Genomic DNA, 15,620 nt, shown 5'->3' with positions numbered 1-15,620 from the left:
GCCCAAAAACCGACAATTGCCGGGACGGAGGGCGAACGGAGCCTCGAACCTCGCAGGTTCGGGGTTCGGGTTCGAGGAACCGTCCACACTTGCGTTTTTGTTACAAGAATCGGTTACAATACAAGGTTCAGTTCGCACGTGTGTACCCACTTTAAAAGAGGAAAAAACAGGTCGGTCCAAATTAACACATATATCAAAATTGAAAACAATTGGTTGTGGTGATTGATATATTGTTGCGCAATTGCATTTTTTGTTGTTGTCTGGTTTTTGCAAATTAATGGTGAAATGTTTTTAATAATTTTTCTCTTTCATTTCTTCTACTGTTTTTTTTTCTTATTATGCGCAAACTGTAGCGTTTTGGCGTAAGATTCAGAGGTCAATATTTTACATGGAAAGTTGGTTTGAAAATATGGCGAATTTCTGTTATAGCCGAGAAACGTGATGATAAATATATGACAATTCCTGTGTGTATGGGGTTTTGGAATTAAATTTTTGTGTTTTTTTTTTGGGGGGGGTTGGCATATTTTTGGGGGGGCTGAGTGTTTTTGTGGCTATGATTTTTGGTGGTGATCTGTGGTTTTACGAGCAGAGAGGCACTACTGCATTATGGTTTTATGAGTCCCAATAGAGGTGTTGTGTTTTTATATTCACCAGTGATTATATTTGGCGGTATATATATAATTGTTGAATAGTGGTTTTCTGTGGTTTATATCCCGACGAGGTGGTAATGTGGTTTTATATACTTGGGGTAGTATCATGGGGGAGTTATGTTTTTAAGGGCAATTTTTAGGCACCTTTGGTGATATCCTAAAGATAATTTTGTGAAATGTGGTTATATAGTGTTAGTATAGAATTTTTGGGGCTATTTGGAGAATAATGATGTGTGAGGTTGCAAGTCTGACTAGACAAATCTATAGTGCGATTCGAGCACATGAGGTGTTCACAGGTGGATTTTTGCTGATAATGCTGTGATGAGTCCGGCTGCTGATTTTTTCCTTTCGGAGTCGATTACTCGGAGATTTGCACTATTTTCAGAGATGTTGACTATGGCATTCCACGAAGATGTATGTAAGGGGTCGTTTCTGGTCATTGAGATATGTTGCGGAAGCAAATTCCGTAATGATACATACTGAATTTATGGAGGAAAATGTTGGATTATATATGTTTTTTTTTCTCTGTGTACATTTTGTAATGGGGAAAGTTCACTTATTATTGTTACTATTATTTGTTTTTCATTTCTTATTCTTTTCCTACAAGAGGTGTTGTAATTGGGGTTAAGCTTTACATAGCATTTCTATTTTAGACAGGAGATATAATTTATTGGGGTATATGAGCTACATAGAAGGGGTGTTCGGCATTATATATCATGGAGGTTAATTATATAAACAGTAAAAGGGTTTTGCTGGTAGACATTATGGGTTCTTTTTTGATAGTGTGTTTGTCAGATATAGGATTTCTTGTGAGGATTCAGTGGGTAAAGATTATATTTTGTTTAGTGAGGAATTTTTAACATTTGACTAGGAGATTGAGTATAGTAATTAATGACAGATTTGTGTGGTAAAGCAAGACTTTAGTTAATCTATGATCATGTAGACTTTTTAAATACGGACACACGATGACTTTAGAGTCTACAATCTTCTGCGAGGTGGGTGCGAATCACACTTGCATGGAAGTAAGTCACAGTATATTTCCTTGACAACGAGGTGGTGACCATGTTTCCCTCGGTAGAAAACGTTGAATCTACAGTTTCATGTCGAGGGGGTGTTGGATACACTTACGAGGGTTGCAGACGCTGAATAATGGCACTTGATGAGCTGTTTTGAGATGGTTTACGTGCTCAGCCTGTGTCTACAACTATTCGACATGTTCTGCTTATCTTAGTGACGAGGATGAGTTTTTCATCAATGAACGTTACACAATGCTAGCAGTCATACTAATCACAATTTGTGCGGTAGGAGTTCTTAAACTTCTGGGCATCCGGCAAGGCACAAGGGTTCCAGCAATGGAGGTAGCCCTAAATCATGCGGCAAATTAAAACATTGTGCATTAGCTTCTGATGTGGTGTGCGACATGATTGCATTAAAGACATAGGTGGCCGAGCCGTATTAAAGAAGAAAGTAAATGTGTCAGTGAATTGTGATGTATCAGCTTTCTTGGCTTGGAGACAGAAAGAACCTAGCGACAGCCTTCCTCGAAGAAGGAATTGTTGAGTATGCATTTGTGAGGCCGAGGCCTGTACAACCAGTTGCTATGGGGCTTTAAGGTGTGGCTGATAACTACGTGCGTTTGTGCGTGTAATGATGGGTCCAATCACCCGATACTTAGTGGAGAAAAGCCACACGCTCTGGAGGCAAGGTAAAAGACGGTTCGGTGGACACGAATGGCACATTTAAAAGACTTAGGAACAGTTGTCTTTGAAAAGAGAGAAGTGTGAAGTGTATACATTTACTTATCATTGATTAATCAATTGTGTGTTGGGAAATATAATGGATATGTCTCTTTGTTTCAGATGGGTCCCATGTCATTATTCTAGAGACAGGATTCTCTAAAGACTTGACTATTGAAATGTAGTGGTTGACAATTTGGGAGTTTGGGGGTGATTACTTAGGCTAATTCAAGAGAGTAGAACGATAATTTACAGTTCTTTTGTGGGTCAGACTTAGTTCTTAAAATGACACTATTTAGTCACTTTGTTCCATACTATGTTCATCTAGTTTGGGAAAAAAATAGCATATTTTTGTATTTACGTGAATTCATTAACCTAGTTTGATATAGTTTGCAGAGACAGACAGCCAGCAACTGAAAGGTAAGAGTTGCCACTTGTTTTTTTTTTATTAGTGGGTTATATATATATATATATATATATATGTATATATATATATATATTATATATATATATATATATATGTATGTGATTATTATATATTGCTACTTTCAAAATGCATGTTTTCCCCTCTTTGAAATGTCATGTAGATTGTGCAACATTTTTCAGATTCCTAGATAGCTTAGAATAGGATGTTTTAAAATGTGTGTTCAGATTTTGCATTTACATCTTGTAAAAGAATATATATATAACATAAAGAGAGAGATCTTTGTCTTTTCAAAGCTGCAAATGTTTAACTTTTATGTCGACACTGTAGGTTAGAGAGTCTGCGAGATCCGTTTGCTTCCCTGCTCTGTCAGCGCGTTTGATAATGAGCTCGACTCTTTTTTACGTGGTCATCAAAACATATCAATCTTGTTGTCGCCCAGGCTATGTCTCGTTCGAGTCGGGTACGTATCTGCCTTGATTGCAGACTTGTATGGTACGTGTATATCTTTGTCAAGTCCCACGTGGATGTTGCACATTATGTGTGTAAGATTTGCGTCAGATTTCAGAACTTTCTGGAAGCTTTCGTACCCAGAACGTATTTGTCATCTGCCTAGCCCAATTTCTGCAAGGAAGAGTTTTCATTCGATCTTAAGACCTCGAGGCAGTTAGATCTCTCTCTCTCTCGCTCTCTCTCTCTCTCACTTGACATCGAGATTATTTTAACGTAACGTAAATTTGGTCACTCATAACTTGTGAGAATTCTATATTTGATATTTCTTAGAATTTATTCAGTTTATTTAATTTCTTTTGTGGAAGCTGAACAAACATTTCGTAACGGCGCCTGGTTTTTTTGTGAAAGTGTAATATACAAGAGAAAGAAAGAAGTTGGTATACCAAAAAAGGTAAAGTGTGTTATATTTTTATTAGTTGCAACTAATAATGGAAGGATAGGGAGTGTGTTTAACTAATAACGGATAGGAATTGTGTTTAACTAATAATTGATAGGAACTGTTGTCTGTTACGAAGGTTTAGTAACAAAAACTGTTGGTTACAGTGTTTTGAATGAAAAAGATTTACACTTTTACACATTGCTGATATTTTTTGTGTTTGTGTCTGTTCCATTGTTTGTGCACTTATTCATTTTCTTATTGAAGTGTGTCTTTTTGTTTTATATTTTCATTTGCATTCACAATTTAATGACTTAGTTATTTTCATTGCTTTATCATTGCACATTTAATTAAATTTAACACTTGTGAATTGATTTGCATTTACTTAGAATTCTTTTCAAGTTTAATTGTGTTTAGCACTTGTGAATTAATTTCAAATTTTCAATTATTGCCTAACACTTTTGAATTTTGATTGAATTAATTTTCTTGAATTTTGTGATAAATTAATTTTGATTTAATTTTACTTAATTTGATTCAAGAATTAATTAAAATTTACTTTGTTTTCAAGTAACAGTAATTTTCCCTGATATTGTGAATTTCACTTATAAATTTTGAATTTAATAATAAATTTTTGTATTTAAAATTTTTATAAGTGTTTTCTTTATCTTACACCAGTATAAATATATTTTAATTATGATTATATTCATGTTAGGTAGAAACATAGAGTGGTAATTGATTTGCTTTCCTTCAATTTAATTGAAGTGACTTAGAACCAGGAAAGTACTTAGACTTCTGAAATCAGGGAAATACTTAGAGTTTTAAAGTTGTTGATGGAGTGATGCCCTTTGATTAATTTAATTACTTACAAGATTACCTCACACCTGTTTTGATGAACTAGTCTGATTTTCTGCAATACTGGTAAGTGTTAAGGGATCACTGTTGCCTTTAGTCACGTGTATTCAGTCGTTTAAACGTGTTATGAGGGTTCAGGTGTTTGGCTTTTGGTGAGGTAATATTTGATGCAAGGTAACAGATACTTGGCACTTCGTAACATTATTTAATGGTGCCCAGAGACCCGGGAAAGCAGATTTCATTATCACTCTAGAATATACTGGTGGTGTTAGGAATATATTTTGTTAGGAGAGTGACCATATAGTTTTGTTTTGCATTTATTGTATTGAATTGTAAATTGATAACTTAGAGGAAAATGGCTCAGTTCAATGTTCAGGAATTTTTAGCAGCTCCTTCCGTCCAAGTTTTGTCTGAAACCACTCTGTCTAGAGCACAGTGGAGCGCTTTAGCAGAGGCATGTGGTGGTTATGTGTCTACTAGTATGGTAAAGGCACAAATAAGATGTATTGCTATGGAATCATTGATAAACTCTGGTAGAATAACTGATGAAGATGAGTTAGAATTGGCTCAAGAGTTGTTGAATGTAGCACGTGCTGATCTCATAAATAAGCAAGCAGAAAAGAAAGAGAAAAGTGATGCAGAGTTAGAGCTTAGACGCATTGAAGCAGAAGAGAATTTGATTAAGCTAAAAATGCAAGCTGAAAGAGAAAGAATGCAAGCTGAAAGAGAAAGAACAGACAGGGAAAAACAAGAAAGAAGAGAAAGAGAAGAAGAAAAAGCAGCAGAAGAGGAAAGAGAAAGAATAAAAGAGGAAAGAGAAATCGCAGACATGAAAGGGAAATGGAATTAATAAGAGCTAGATCCACATTACCTGTAACACCGTCTAACCCTAACCAAGGTAATCAAGACCCTGTATTTGATGTAGTGAGAGTACAGAAGTTAATCCTTAAGTTTACTGAAGAAGCGCCGGATGAGTTTTTTGATCACTTTGAGAAAGTGGCTTCAGGTATGGGATGGTCAGAAATAAATGGTCAGTTTTGCTACAAAGTGTCTTGATTGGTAAAGGGAGAAGTGCTTATCTAGCCTTAACAGCTGATCAGTGTAAAGACTACAAGGTACTTAAACACAGTGTGCTACAAGTTAACCAGATGACCCCAGAGTACTACAATGAGAGATTCAGAATTTAAGAAAAGATGAGAGGGAACCTTCTTAGATTATGCTTACAAAGTGAGAAGTTTCAAAAGTTGGGTAGAAGCTGCTAAAAGTTAAAACTTTTGATGAGTTAGAAGAGTTACTTGTTCTTGAACAGTATCTTAAGGGAATTCCTGAACATATAAGAGCCTATTTAAGAGAGAGAGAAGTGAAGAAACTTGACAAAGCCGCTACACTTAGTGAAGATTACAATATAATCAGTAGCAAACGTAATTACAATGTCAAGTACCAGAGTCAACAACGCCCAGGTCTTAAGTCTTATCCAAATAACAGGAACAAATTTAATGGGAAACCTTCAAGTGATACTACTAAGAGTACACAAGGTAATACAACTCAGCAAATTAATGTGTAAATCCTCATCCAGTTTTTCAAGACAGTTACAGAAACCTAATGTTGTCTGTTTCAAGTGTGGAAGAGTAGGACACTACAGTCAAGAGTGTTACCAAATCAAACAGCAGTCAAAACCAGTTAGTCAAGTTGTGAAACAAACTACGAAGAGCAGTGTGGGAAAGAATCAGACTCCAGAGAAGAATGAAACTAAACAAGCTGAATGTTTAGCAACCAGTGGAAATGTTACCTCAAGCAGTGAGTGGTTAAGCAGTGTGGAGGCTTTTAAGCCATATATCTATGAGGGTATGCTGTCAACTCAAGAAGGAAGTATGCAGGTACCAGTCAAGATATTACGTGATACAGGGAGTAACCATAGTGTGGTAGTACGTGGTTCTCACCCTCAGTTGGAGAAGAGTCTCACAGGAGATTCAGTTATTTTTAAGGGTATAGGAGGAGAGGAAGTAACTCCTATATGCCGCTTACACCTGTCATGTGAATTGGTGACAGGGAATGTTGATTTTGCTGTAAAGGACTCACAGGCTGTGGAAGGTATACATGTTCTGTTGGGGAATGAAGTTGGTGGTGTGCATTTATTCCTTGTCCTGTAGTGACAGACAAACCATTGAGGATTAGTCCTACAGTAGAGTTGGAGAAGAATAAACCCCACCTGTTTTTCTAGTTGTGTAACTACCAGAAGTATGAAGAGGACTACGACTGTAAGTGAAGAAACTGAGGATTTACACACCCAAGAAGGATCAAGTGAAGGATCTTTGTGCTTAGAAGAATTATTCCAGGGAAGTGAAGTTTCCCATAGTGCTGACCAAGAAGAGATTTCCCAAGAAGATGAAGAAGACGACGACGAAGAAGAAGAACCTGATGTTCCTGAAGCGACTCCGAGTAGTCAAAGTGTTGCTGAAGACAGTAGTGAAACTACAGTAGCTGAGTTAGCAGATATTGAGAATTCAACCTTTGAAGTTGGTCAAGTGACAAGAGAGAAGCTGATGGACTTGCAGAAGAAGGATGCATCGTTAACTGATTTGTTCTTCAGAGTTGTTGATCGAGAAGAGATGCAACAAACTCCTACCTGTTACTATCTGAAGGAAGGTTTGCTGATAAGGAAGTATAGACCTACAGATATACCAGGAGATGCTGTATGGGGCGAATATCATCAAATTTTGATTCCATATTCATTGAGAAAGCAAGTGGTTGCAGTAGCTCATGAGTCTGGACATATGGGAATCAGGAAGACTGTGGAGAAGATCATGAAATATTTTTCTGCCCTGGACTTCACAGAGATGTTAGCAGGTTCTGTAGTGAGTGTCATAACCTGCCAGATAGCTGGAAAACCGAATGAAACCATCAAGAAAGCCCCCCTACAACCTATAGAAGTTAGAGGAGAACCCTTTAGCAAAGTGATTATAGATATGGTTGGACCGCTGCCGAAGACAAAGAAAGGAAATGAGTATTTGTTGACATTAATGTGTCCTGTGACAAGGTATCCAGAAGCAATCCCTGTTAGAAACATATCTGCCAAGATAGTTGCTGAAAAACTTGTGGAGTTTTTCTCAAAGTTTGGAATACCAGAAATAGTACAAAGTGACAGAGGAACAAACTTTACTTCAAAGTTATTCCAGGATGTGATGAATTTCTTAGGGGTGTAACAACAGTTATCAACCGCTTATCATCCAGAAACTCAAGGTGCCTTGGAAAGGTTCCACCAGACATTGAAAAGTATGCTGACAAAGTATTGTTCTGAGTCAGGAAGAGAATGGGATGTTGGTTTTACCATTAATGTTGTTTGAAGTTAGGAATGCTTATCAAGAAAGTATGGGATGTTCACCTAATGAGATGATTTTTGGAAGAGAAGTGAGAGGACCGTTGAAGATTCTTGCAGAAAATTGGGAAGAAAATCAAGAGGAAAACCAAGCAGAGTATGTAAAGAACTTAAGGAAGAGGTTGAAAGAGATTAGAAAATTCTCTTTAGAAAACTTGAAAATGAGTCAAGAGAAATAAAATGAAAAGGAGATTTGATGCTAAGGCTAAGCTAAGAAGTTTTAGTATTGGTCAACAAGTGTTAGTGTTCTTACCTGTCAAGAGATTTCCCCTCACTAATAAATTTCAAGGTCCTTACAAGATAATTCAGAAGTTAAGTGATAGAACTTATGTGATTGAAACACCAGAAAGAAGAAGAAGACAAAGGAAGATACATGTGAACCTCTTGAAACCTTATTTCTCAGAAACTAAAACTGAAACTGTGTCAGTAACCCAGACAACTTTATCTACAGAAGACGATGATGGCTACAAATTGGGAGCTGCAAGCAAGATGAATAATTCTTCAATTTTGGAAAATTTGGAGGATAAATTGAAACATCTGAGTGTTGAACAAGGTGAAGACTTAAGTGACGTAATTAGAAGTTTTCCAGAAATTTTTTCAGATATGCCTAGACGTACTGATCTGACCAAGCATGAAATCAAGATTCAAGAAGATGGAAAACCTTTCAAGCAAAGAGCTTATCGCTTATCACCGTATCATCGAGATGTTTTGAAGAAGGAAGTTGAGTATTTGCTGCAACATGGATTAGCAGAACCCAGTTCAAGTCACTTCAGTTCTCCATGTGTGTTAGTGAAGAAACCAGATGGTTCATTTAGGATGTGTACTGATTATAGGAAGCTGAATTCTATCAGTGTGGCTGATAATTATCCTTTGCCTCTTATAGATCAGTTACTTGATAATATTGGGCAAGCCAAGTTTGTTTCCAAGATAGACTTGTTGAAAGGATATTATCAAATTCCCTTAGATGAGAATGCAAAGCTGCTGTCAGCTTTTATTACTCCTTTTGGACTATATCAGTATACTGTTCTGCCGTTTGGTCTGATGAATGCACCCGCAACATTTCAACGAGTGATGGATCAACTGCTAGGATCAATAGAAGGAGTAGGTGTATACCTAGATGACATCGTGATTTACTCTACAACGTGGGAAGAACATCTGAAGATTCTGAAGAAAGTTTTCAAGAAACTACAAGAAGCAGGATTAACAGTCAACCTAGAGAAGAGGGAGTTTGGAAAGGCAACTGTACAGTATCTTGGGTTGAAGTTGGGAAAGGCCTTCTTGCTCCAGTAAATGCTAATGTAGAAGGTATCCGTAAGGCTACCCCACCTACTACCAGGAAACAGCTACAGAGATTTTTGGGGATGGCTGGTTTCTATCGTCGTTTTTGCCCAAATTTCTCAGCCGTAGTAGCTCCCTTGACAGACTTGACTAGTCCCAAAGCTAAGTTTATTTGGACTCCAGAGTGTCAAGAATCCTTTGAGAAGGTAAAAGCCATTTTAACTTCAAGACCAGTACTTCAAGCTCCAGACTTCGACAAGAAATTTGTGATACAAGTTGATGCGTCAGACTGTGGTGTTGGAGCTGTTCTACTTCAAGAAGATGAAAATAATATCTACCATCCTGTATGCTTCATGTCTACAAAATTGAAAAAACATCAGAAAGTATATTTGACAATTGAAAAGGAAACTTTAGCCTTAATCACTGCATTGAAAAAATTTGAAGTGTATGTGAATAGACCTAGGAATGAAGAAATATTAATACTGTCAGATCACAATCCACTGTCATTTATCCAGAAAATGAAAAATCACAATCAAAGACTGACCAGGTGGTCTTTGTGCCTGCAACAGTATAACTTAAGAGTGCAGCACATTAGTGGCAAAAAACAATGTAGTTGCTGATTATTTATCTCGTTGCGAATCGTTGGATTCAACACCGTGATAAAAAATCTTCTGGGGGGAGGTATATTATATATTGCTACTTTCAAAATGCATGTTTTCCCCTCTTTGAAATGTCATGTAGATTGTGCAACATTTTTTCAGATTCCTAGATAGCTTAGAATAGGATGTTTTAAAATGTGTGTTCAGATTTCGCATTAACATCTTGTAAAAGAATATATATATAACATAAAGAGAGAGATCTTTGTCTTTTCAAAGCTGCAAATGTTTAACTTTTATGTCGACACTGTAGGTTAGAGAGTCTGCGAGATCCGTTTGCTTCCCTGCTCTGTCAGCGCGTTTGATAATGAGCTCGACTTTTTACGTGGTCATCAAAACATATCAATCTTGTTGTCGCCCAGGCTATGCCTCGTTCGAGTCGGGTACGTATCTGTTGAGCAGACTTGTATGGTACGTGTATATCTTTGTCAAGTCCCACGTGGATGTTGCACATTATGTGTGTAAGATTGCGTCAGATTTCAGAACTTTCTGGAAGCTTTCGTACCCAGAACGTATTTGTCATCTGCCTAGCCCAATTTCTGCAAGGAAGAGTTTTCATTCGATCTTAAGACCTCGAGGCAGTTAGATCTCCCTCTCTCTCTCTCGCTCTCTCTCTCTCTCACTCGACATCGAGATTATTTTAACGTAACGTAAATTTGGTCACTCATAACTTGTGAGAATTATATTTGATATTTCTTAGAATTTATTTAGTTTATTTAATTTCTTTTGTGGAATCTGAACAAACATTTCGTAACGGCGCCTGGTTTTTTTGTGAAAGTGTAATATACAAGAGAAAGAAAGAAGTTGGTATACCAAAAAAAGGTAAAGTGTGTTATATTTTTATTAGTTGCAACTAATAATGGATAGGGAGTGTGTTTAACTAATAATGGATAGGGAGTGTGTTTAACTAATAACGGATAGGAATTGTGTTTAACTAATAATTGATAGGAACTGTTGTCTGTTACGAAGGTTTAGTAAAACTGTTGGTTACAGTGTTTTGAATGAAAAAGATTTACACTTTTACACATTGCTGATATTTTTTGTGTTTGTGTCTGTTCCATTGTTTGTGCACTTATTCATTTTCTTATTGAAGTGTGTCTTTTTGTTTTATATTTTCATTTGCATTCACAATTTAATTGACTTAGTTATTTTCATTGCTTTATCATTGCACATTTAATTAAATTTAACACTTGTGAATTGATTTGCATTTACTTAGAATTCTTTTCAAGTTTTATTGTTGTTTAGCACTTGTGAATTAATTTCAAATTTTCAATTATTGCCTAACACTTTTGAATTTTGATTGAATTAATTTTCTTGAATTTTGTGATAAATTAATTTTGATTTAATTTTACTTAATTTGATTCAAGAATTAATTAAACTTTACTTTGTTTTCAAGTAACAGTAATTTTCCCTGATATTGTGAATTTCACTTATAAATTTTGAATTTAATAATAAATTTTTGTATTTAAAATTTTTATAAGTGTTTTCTTTATCTTACACCAGTATAAATATATTTAATTATGATTATATTCATGTTAGGTAGAAACATAGAGTGGTAATTGATTTGCTTTCCCTCAATTTAATTGAAGTGACTTTGAACCAGGGAAGTACTTAGACTTCTGAAATCAGGGAAATACTTAGAGTTTTAAGTTGTTGATGGAGTGATGCCCTTTGATTAATTTAATTACTTACAAGATTACCTCACACCTGTTTTGATGAACTTAGTCTGATTTTCTGCAATACTGGTAAGTGTTAAGGGATCACTGTTGCCTTTAGTGTATTCAGTCGTTTAAACGTGTTATGAGGGTTCAGGTGTTTGGCTTTTGGTGAGGTAATATTTGATGCAAGGTAACCAGATACTTGGCACTTCGTAACAGTATATATATATATATATATATATGTATATATATATATATATATATATATATATATTATATGTATATATATATATATATATATATATATATATATATATATATATATATATATATATATATATATAAGGATGATAGGAAAAGGTTTCATTTCATGAAAGATGTATGAAACTTTTTGAAAATTTCGTTTTGGATTGGTACGGAGAAGAGTCGGGGCGGAAACCAAAGTTTGAATCCAAAAATTAAGCTTGATTACTGACATAATATCTATGAACTGTTCTCGAAAGAAACAAAGATAAATCCCTTAATGGTTGTCGAAAACACATTGAAATTAAGGCCATGGTTCATCAACTAACATAAGGCTTACGTTTCGAGGAGGAAACGTTCCTTGTTTGACAGATTAACATAAGCAAAACAAAGGTTTTTTTTTTATTAAGTGAGATTTAGGCTGTCAAGCCAAGCGATAGTGCAACCCCGGCTATTCAGCACCTGAGACAGTGAAAGGAGGGAGTTAGAGTGATTGGAAAACTAAATAAGAAACTTAGAAAGTAAGGGTGAACAGCAAGGATCCATAGCTGGAATTCAGAGATAACCCCCACAGTTGCTTAAGAAGCAACATTTCGATTCCGTGGGGGGAGAACTGCTGTCAGTGCATTTACTTACTAAAGTTCTTTACGGCGTGCCCTAAACTCCTTTTGCTGTACCCCCTTTCATATTCTATTTCTTCCATGTTACTTTCCAGTCTCTCCTAACAATTGATTCATGGTGCAACTGCGAGGTTTTCCTCTTGTTACAACTTTCAAACCTTTTATTGGCAATTCCCGTTTCAGCACTGAATGACCTCATAGGTCCCAGTGCTCGGCCTTTGGCCTAAATTCTATATTCACTATATATTCAGAAAGGTAAGGTCAGTAGTTGCATAGTAGTGCACGAGCCTGTTGCATAAGACTAGAACAACGGATCTTTGACGTGTCTCGCTTGAACCCCTTCACCAATGACGTTTGAAGAAGAGCGATAATGGGCTTCTAGTCGATACATAAACCATTCACAAGCAAAATAATGAAACCGAGAGAATGGCCTGTTTGCCGACGTGCCTACTTTGAATGTAATGTGGGTAAGTTTGAGAGTAACATGAAAAATCCAAGTGATAAATAAAAATGCAGGGAATTCGTCAACTACAACATCAATAGTTGTGAGTTGGCTTCATGCGCTTGGTAGACTAGAGAATACTTTATAGGCTGTCCGAAAGATTTTGCAGTTACAATATTATTTTGGGGTGGTTTTTCATAAAAAAATATATATATATTTTCACATGCTACGTGCTCTAATGAAAAAGATGAATTGGGTGGATTATAACTGAAAACTGCAGATATACGGAATCTTTCAGAAGAACTATATGATAATAGCATCAACCTGCCATCAAATATAGTAGCTAATTTTGGTTTAAAATCACGACGTGTTACAGTGCTATTTATGCAACTGATGATATTGTCATAATTAAAAAATCCTCCTAGTAGCATGAGTCTTGAAATAGAGAAACAAATCCCCATTTATGTACATGTACTTATATTTAAAAGATAAATTTGTACAGAAAGCTTTCTGTACAAATCAAATTTATCTTTTAAATATATGTACATCATTGGTGATTTGTTTCTCCGTTGTTGTGATTAGTATGTGGCGTGATTGTGATCAGGTAACATTGTTGAAATATTTTATTTTGAGTTTTAAAGATATCTAATTTAGGTATTCAGGAGTAAATACATAACTAAAAAAAATCCATTTTCTTTTAAAGGACTTTCAAATGTTTGTTCCAGGTTCTGAACTCAGCCACTAATCTGCTGTCGGGGTGTTCAATAGCCAAGATGAAGAACAGTCCATTTGAAACCGAGAACGATGAAGTTTTATTGTCTATTGTGATATCCACTCCGGGTATACACCCCCGCAACTGGGATCTAGTTGTCAATGAGCCTGGACACTTTCAATAGTGTCAGAGGTAAGTCCCTTGAATTTCAGCGCCATATTATTATAAGCCTTGAAAGTTTTACTCTTTTGGTTTGAATTTGGTTGTTATATACCTTGAAAATTTCAGTATTGTATTTGAATTTGGGTGTGCGATCGTTTTACATTCGTGTTGTCGTCATATGCGATTTTTAAAATGTGTTTCTTGCTGTACTTTTTTTTTTCGTAGGGCGGGGGGCGGGATTTGGGGGCGCCAACAAACTACTGTGAGATTCAGGGCCTCTGTAACACGGTTTTTTCGCAATAACTTTTTATCTATGCATTTCATAAATATAACGCTTATTCAGAATACATATATCTATACATAAATTTTGACTGTATTCTGCATTACGTAGGTTGAATAAATTTGGTACTTATAATGTAAAAGTGACTTTTTTTGAAGACGGGCCAACTTACTCAGAGAAAAGGTTTCGAACGCACTCGTTACGTAACTTATGACAGCATTTCTTCCCTCTTCCTCGATGGATGATTGGCTATACGTAACGAAGGCTAAACCTCTGGCAACAATAACATACAAATTTAAATACAACAAAGCAGTACACCTTTATGAACTCTGGAACCTCTCTACTGATAATTGTCATAATGAACAAACCAACAAAATATGTTAATAAATACAAAAACATTTCGAATATTAGTCTAACTCCCAAAATAGGTTTCCTAAGAAATTACAGTCTACTTTATAGGTCACAATCTGATTCACAATATGTAGGGAATCGTTGGTAATTTTCAAAAACATAGTAGACAAGCTTGATTTGATAACTGCTATATCCAATGTCAAGCAATTTTTATTTATTAGCTATCTACCTATTTACTGAAAAAAATAGCCGGTACCGTATATTGGCTTTAAACCTTCACCAATAATTATCGTCAGAATGATGACTTCATGAGGCTCCACCCACTTTCGCCTCGTTATAATTCAGGATAACACTGAAGGCTACCGTGGGCATTGTTGGATTAGAAAATTTAACTTCTGGCTATAAAAACTAATTGCTCGAGTAGTTGTAAGAAGTGCTAAATGATCCTCAAGGATCCCAGCAGTTGGCCTAAACGTTTAATTCATGTATATTACTGCTATACTTTTGCGGCACTACTACTACAGTAGTATTACTACGCTAGCACTGATACCCCACCCACATCTATGTATCGTTCCGCCATTCATAAAGTCTTTGGGTTTCAGAGCCGATGGAATTTCTGTCTGGTGGATGGGCGGGGCAACATTCCGTCAAAAGGTGTTTACTTTGCTTACGTAATGAATGTTTTTCGACTCTTGGCTCGTAATCATTGGCCATGGCGTCGGCTAGATCCTTTTTACTCTATAAAAATTAAAACTATCGGGTTTAGGTTATTGATAATGCTGACAAAATTTGTGTGTGGTTGTAAAATATACATATGTCAACTTCAGCTACATCCGATGCTTTGACAAGAAGCAAAGTCCAAAAAACCGCGTGTTACAGAGACCCTGAATCTCATAGTAGTCCACAAATATTGTGGAGACACTGTAGGCATTACTTACCCTGGCTGCAACCACTTTTGTTCCTTTTACTGTACGTCCTTTCACATTCTCTTTCTTATCTTACTGTCCACCCTTCCCTAACACTTGATTCATAGTGCAACTGCGAGGTTTTCCTCTTGTTACGCCTTTCAAACTTTTTACTGTCATAGGTCCCAGCGCTAGGCTTTTGGCCTAAATTCTATGTTCAACTCAACTCAAATATTGTGGAGAGCACTTACATGAACATGTAGTTCCCCTGTGAAGTCTTCAACCCATGCTAGTACTATGTCGCGCCCTCATGCCTCCGCTGGGAGAAAATCCAATGCCAATAAAACCAGTGTTGCCACCTGTAAAAAGAAATAATGTTTAAATCT

General features: G+C 36.1%; 1 pseudogene; it reads right to left on the bottom strand.

The window, feature by feature from the left end:
* LOC135223953 (MOXD1 homolog 1-like) overlaps positions 1–15,620 on the bottom strand; it is a 40,439-nt pseudogene that overhangs the window by 11,617 nt on the left and 13,202 nt on the right.

Source organism: Macrobrachium nipponense, chromosome 10, assembly GCF_015104395.2.
Source record: "Macrobrachium nipponense isolate FS-2020 chromosome 10, ASM1510439v2, whole genome shotgun sequence".
Lineage (NCBI taxonomy): Eukaryota > Metazoa > Arthropoda > Malacostraca > Decapoda > Palaemonidae > Macrobrachium > Macrobrachium nipponense.
This window is presented reverse-complemented; position numbering and strand designations above follow the sequence as displayed.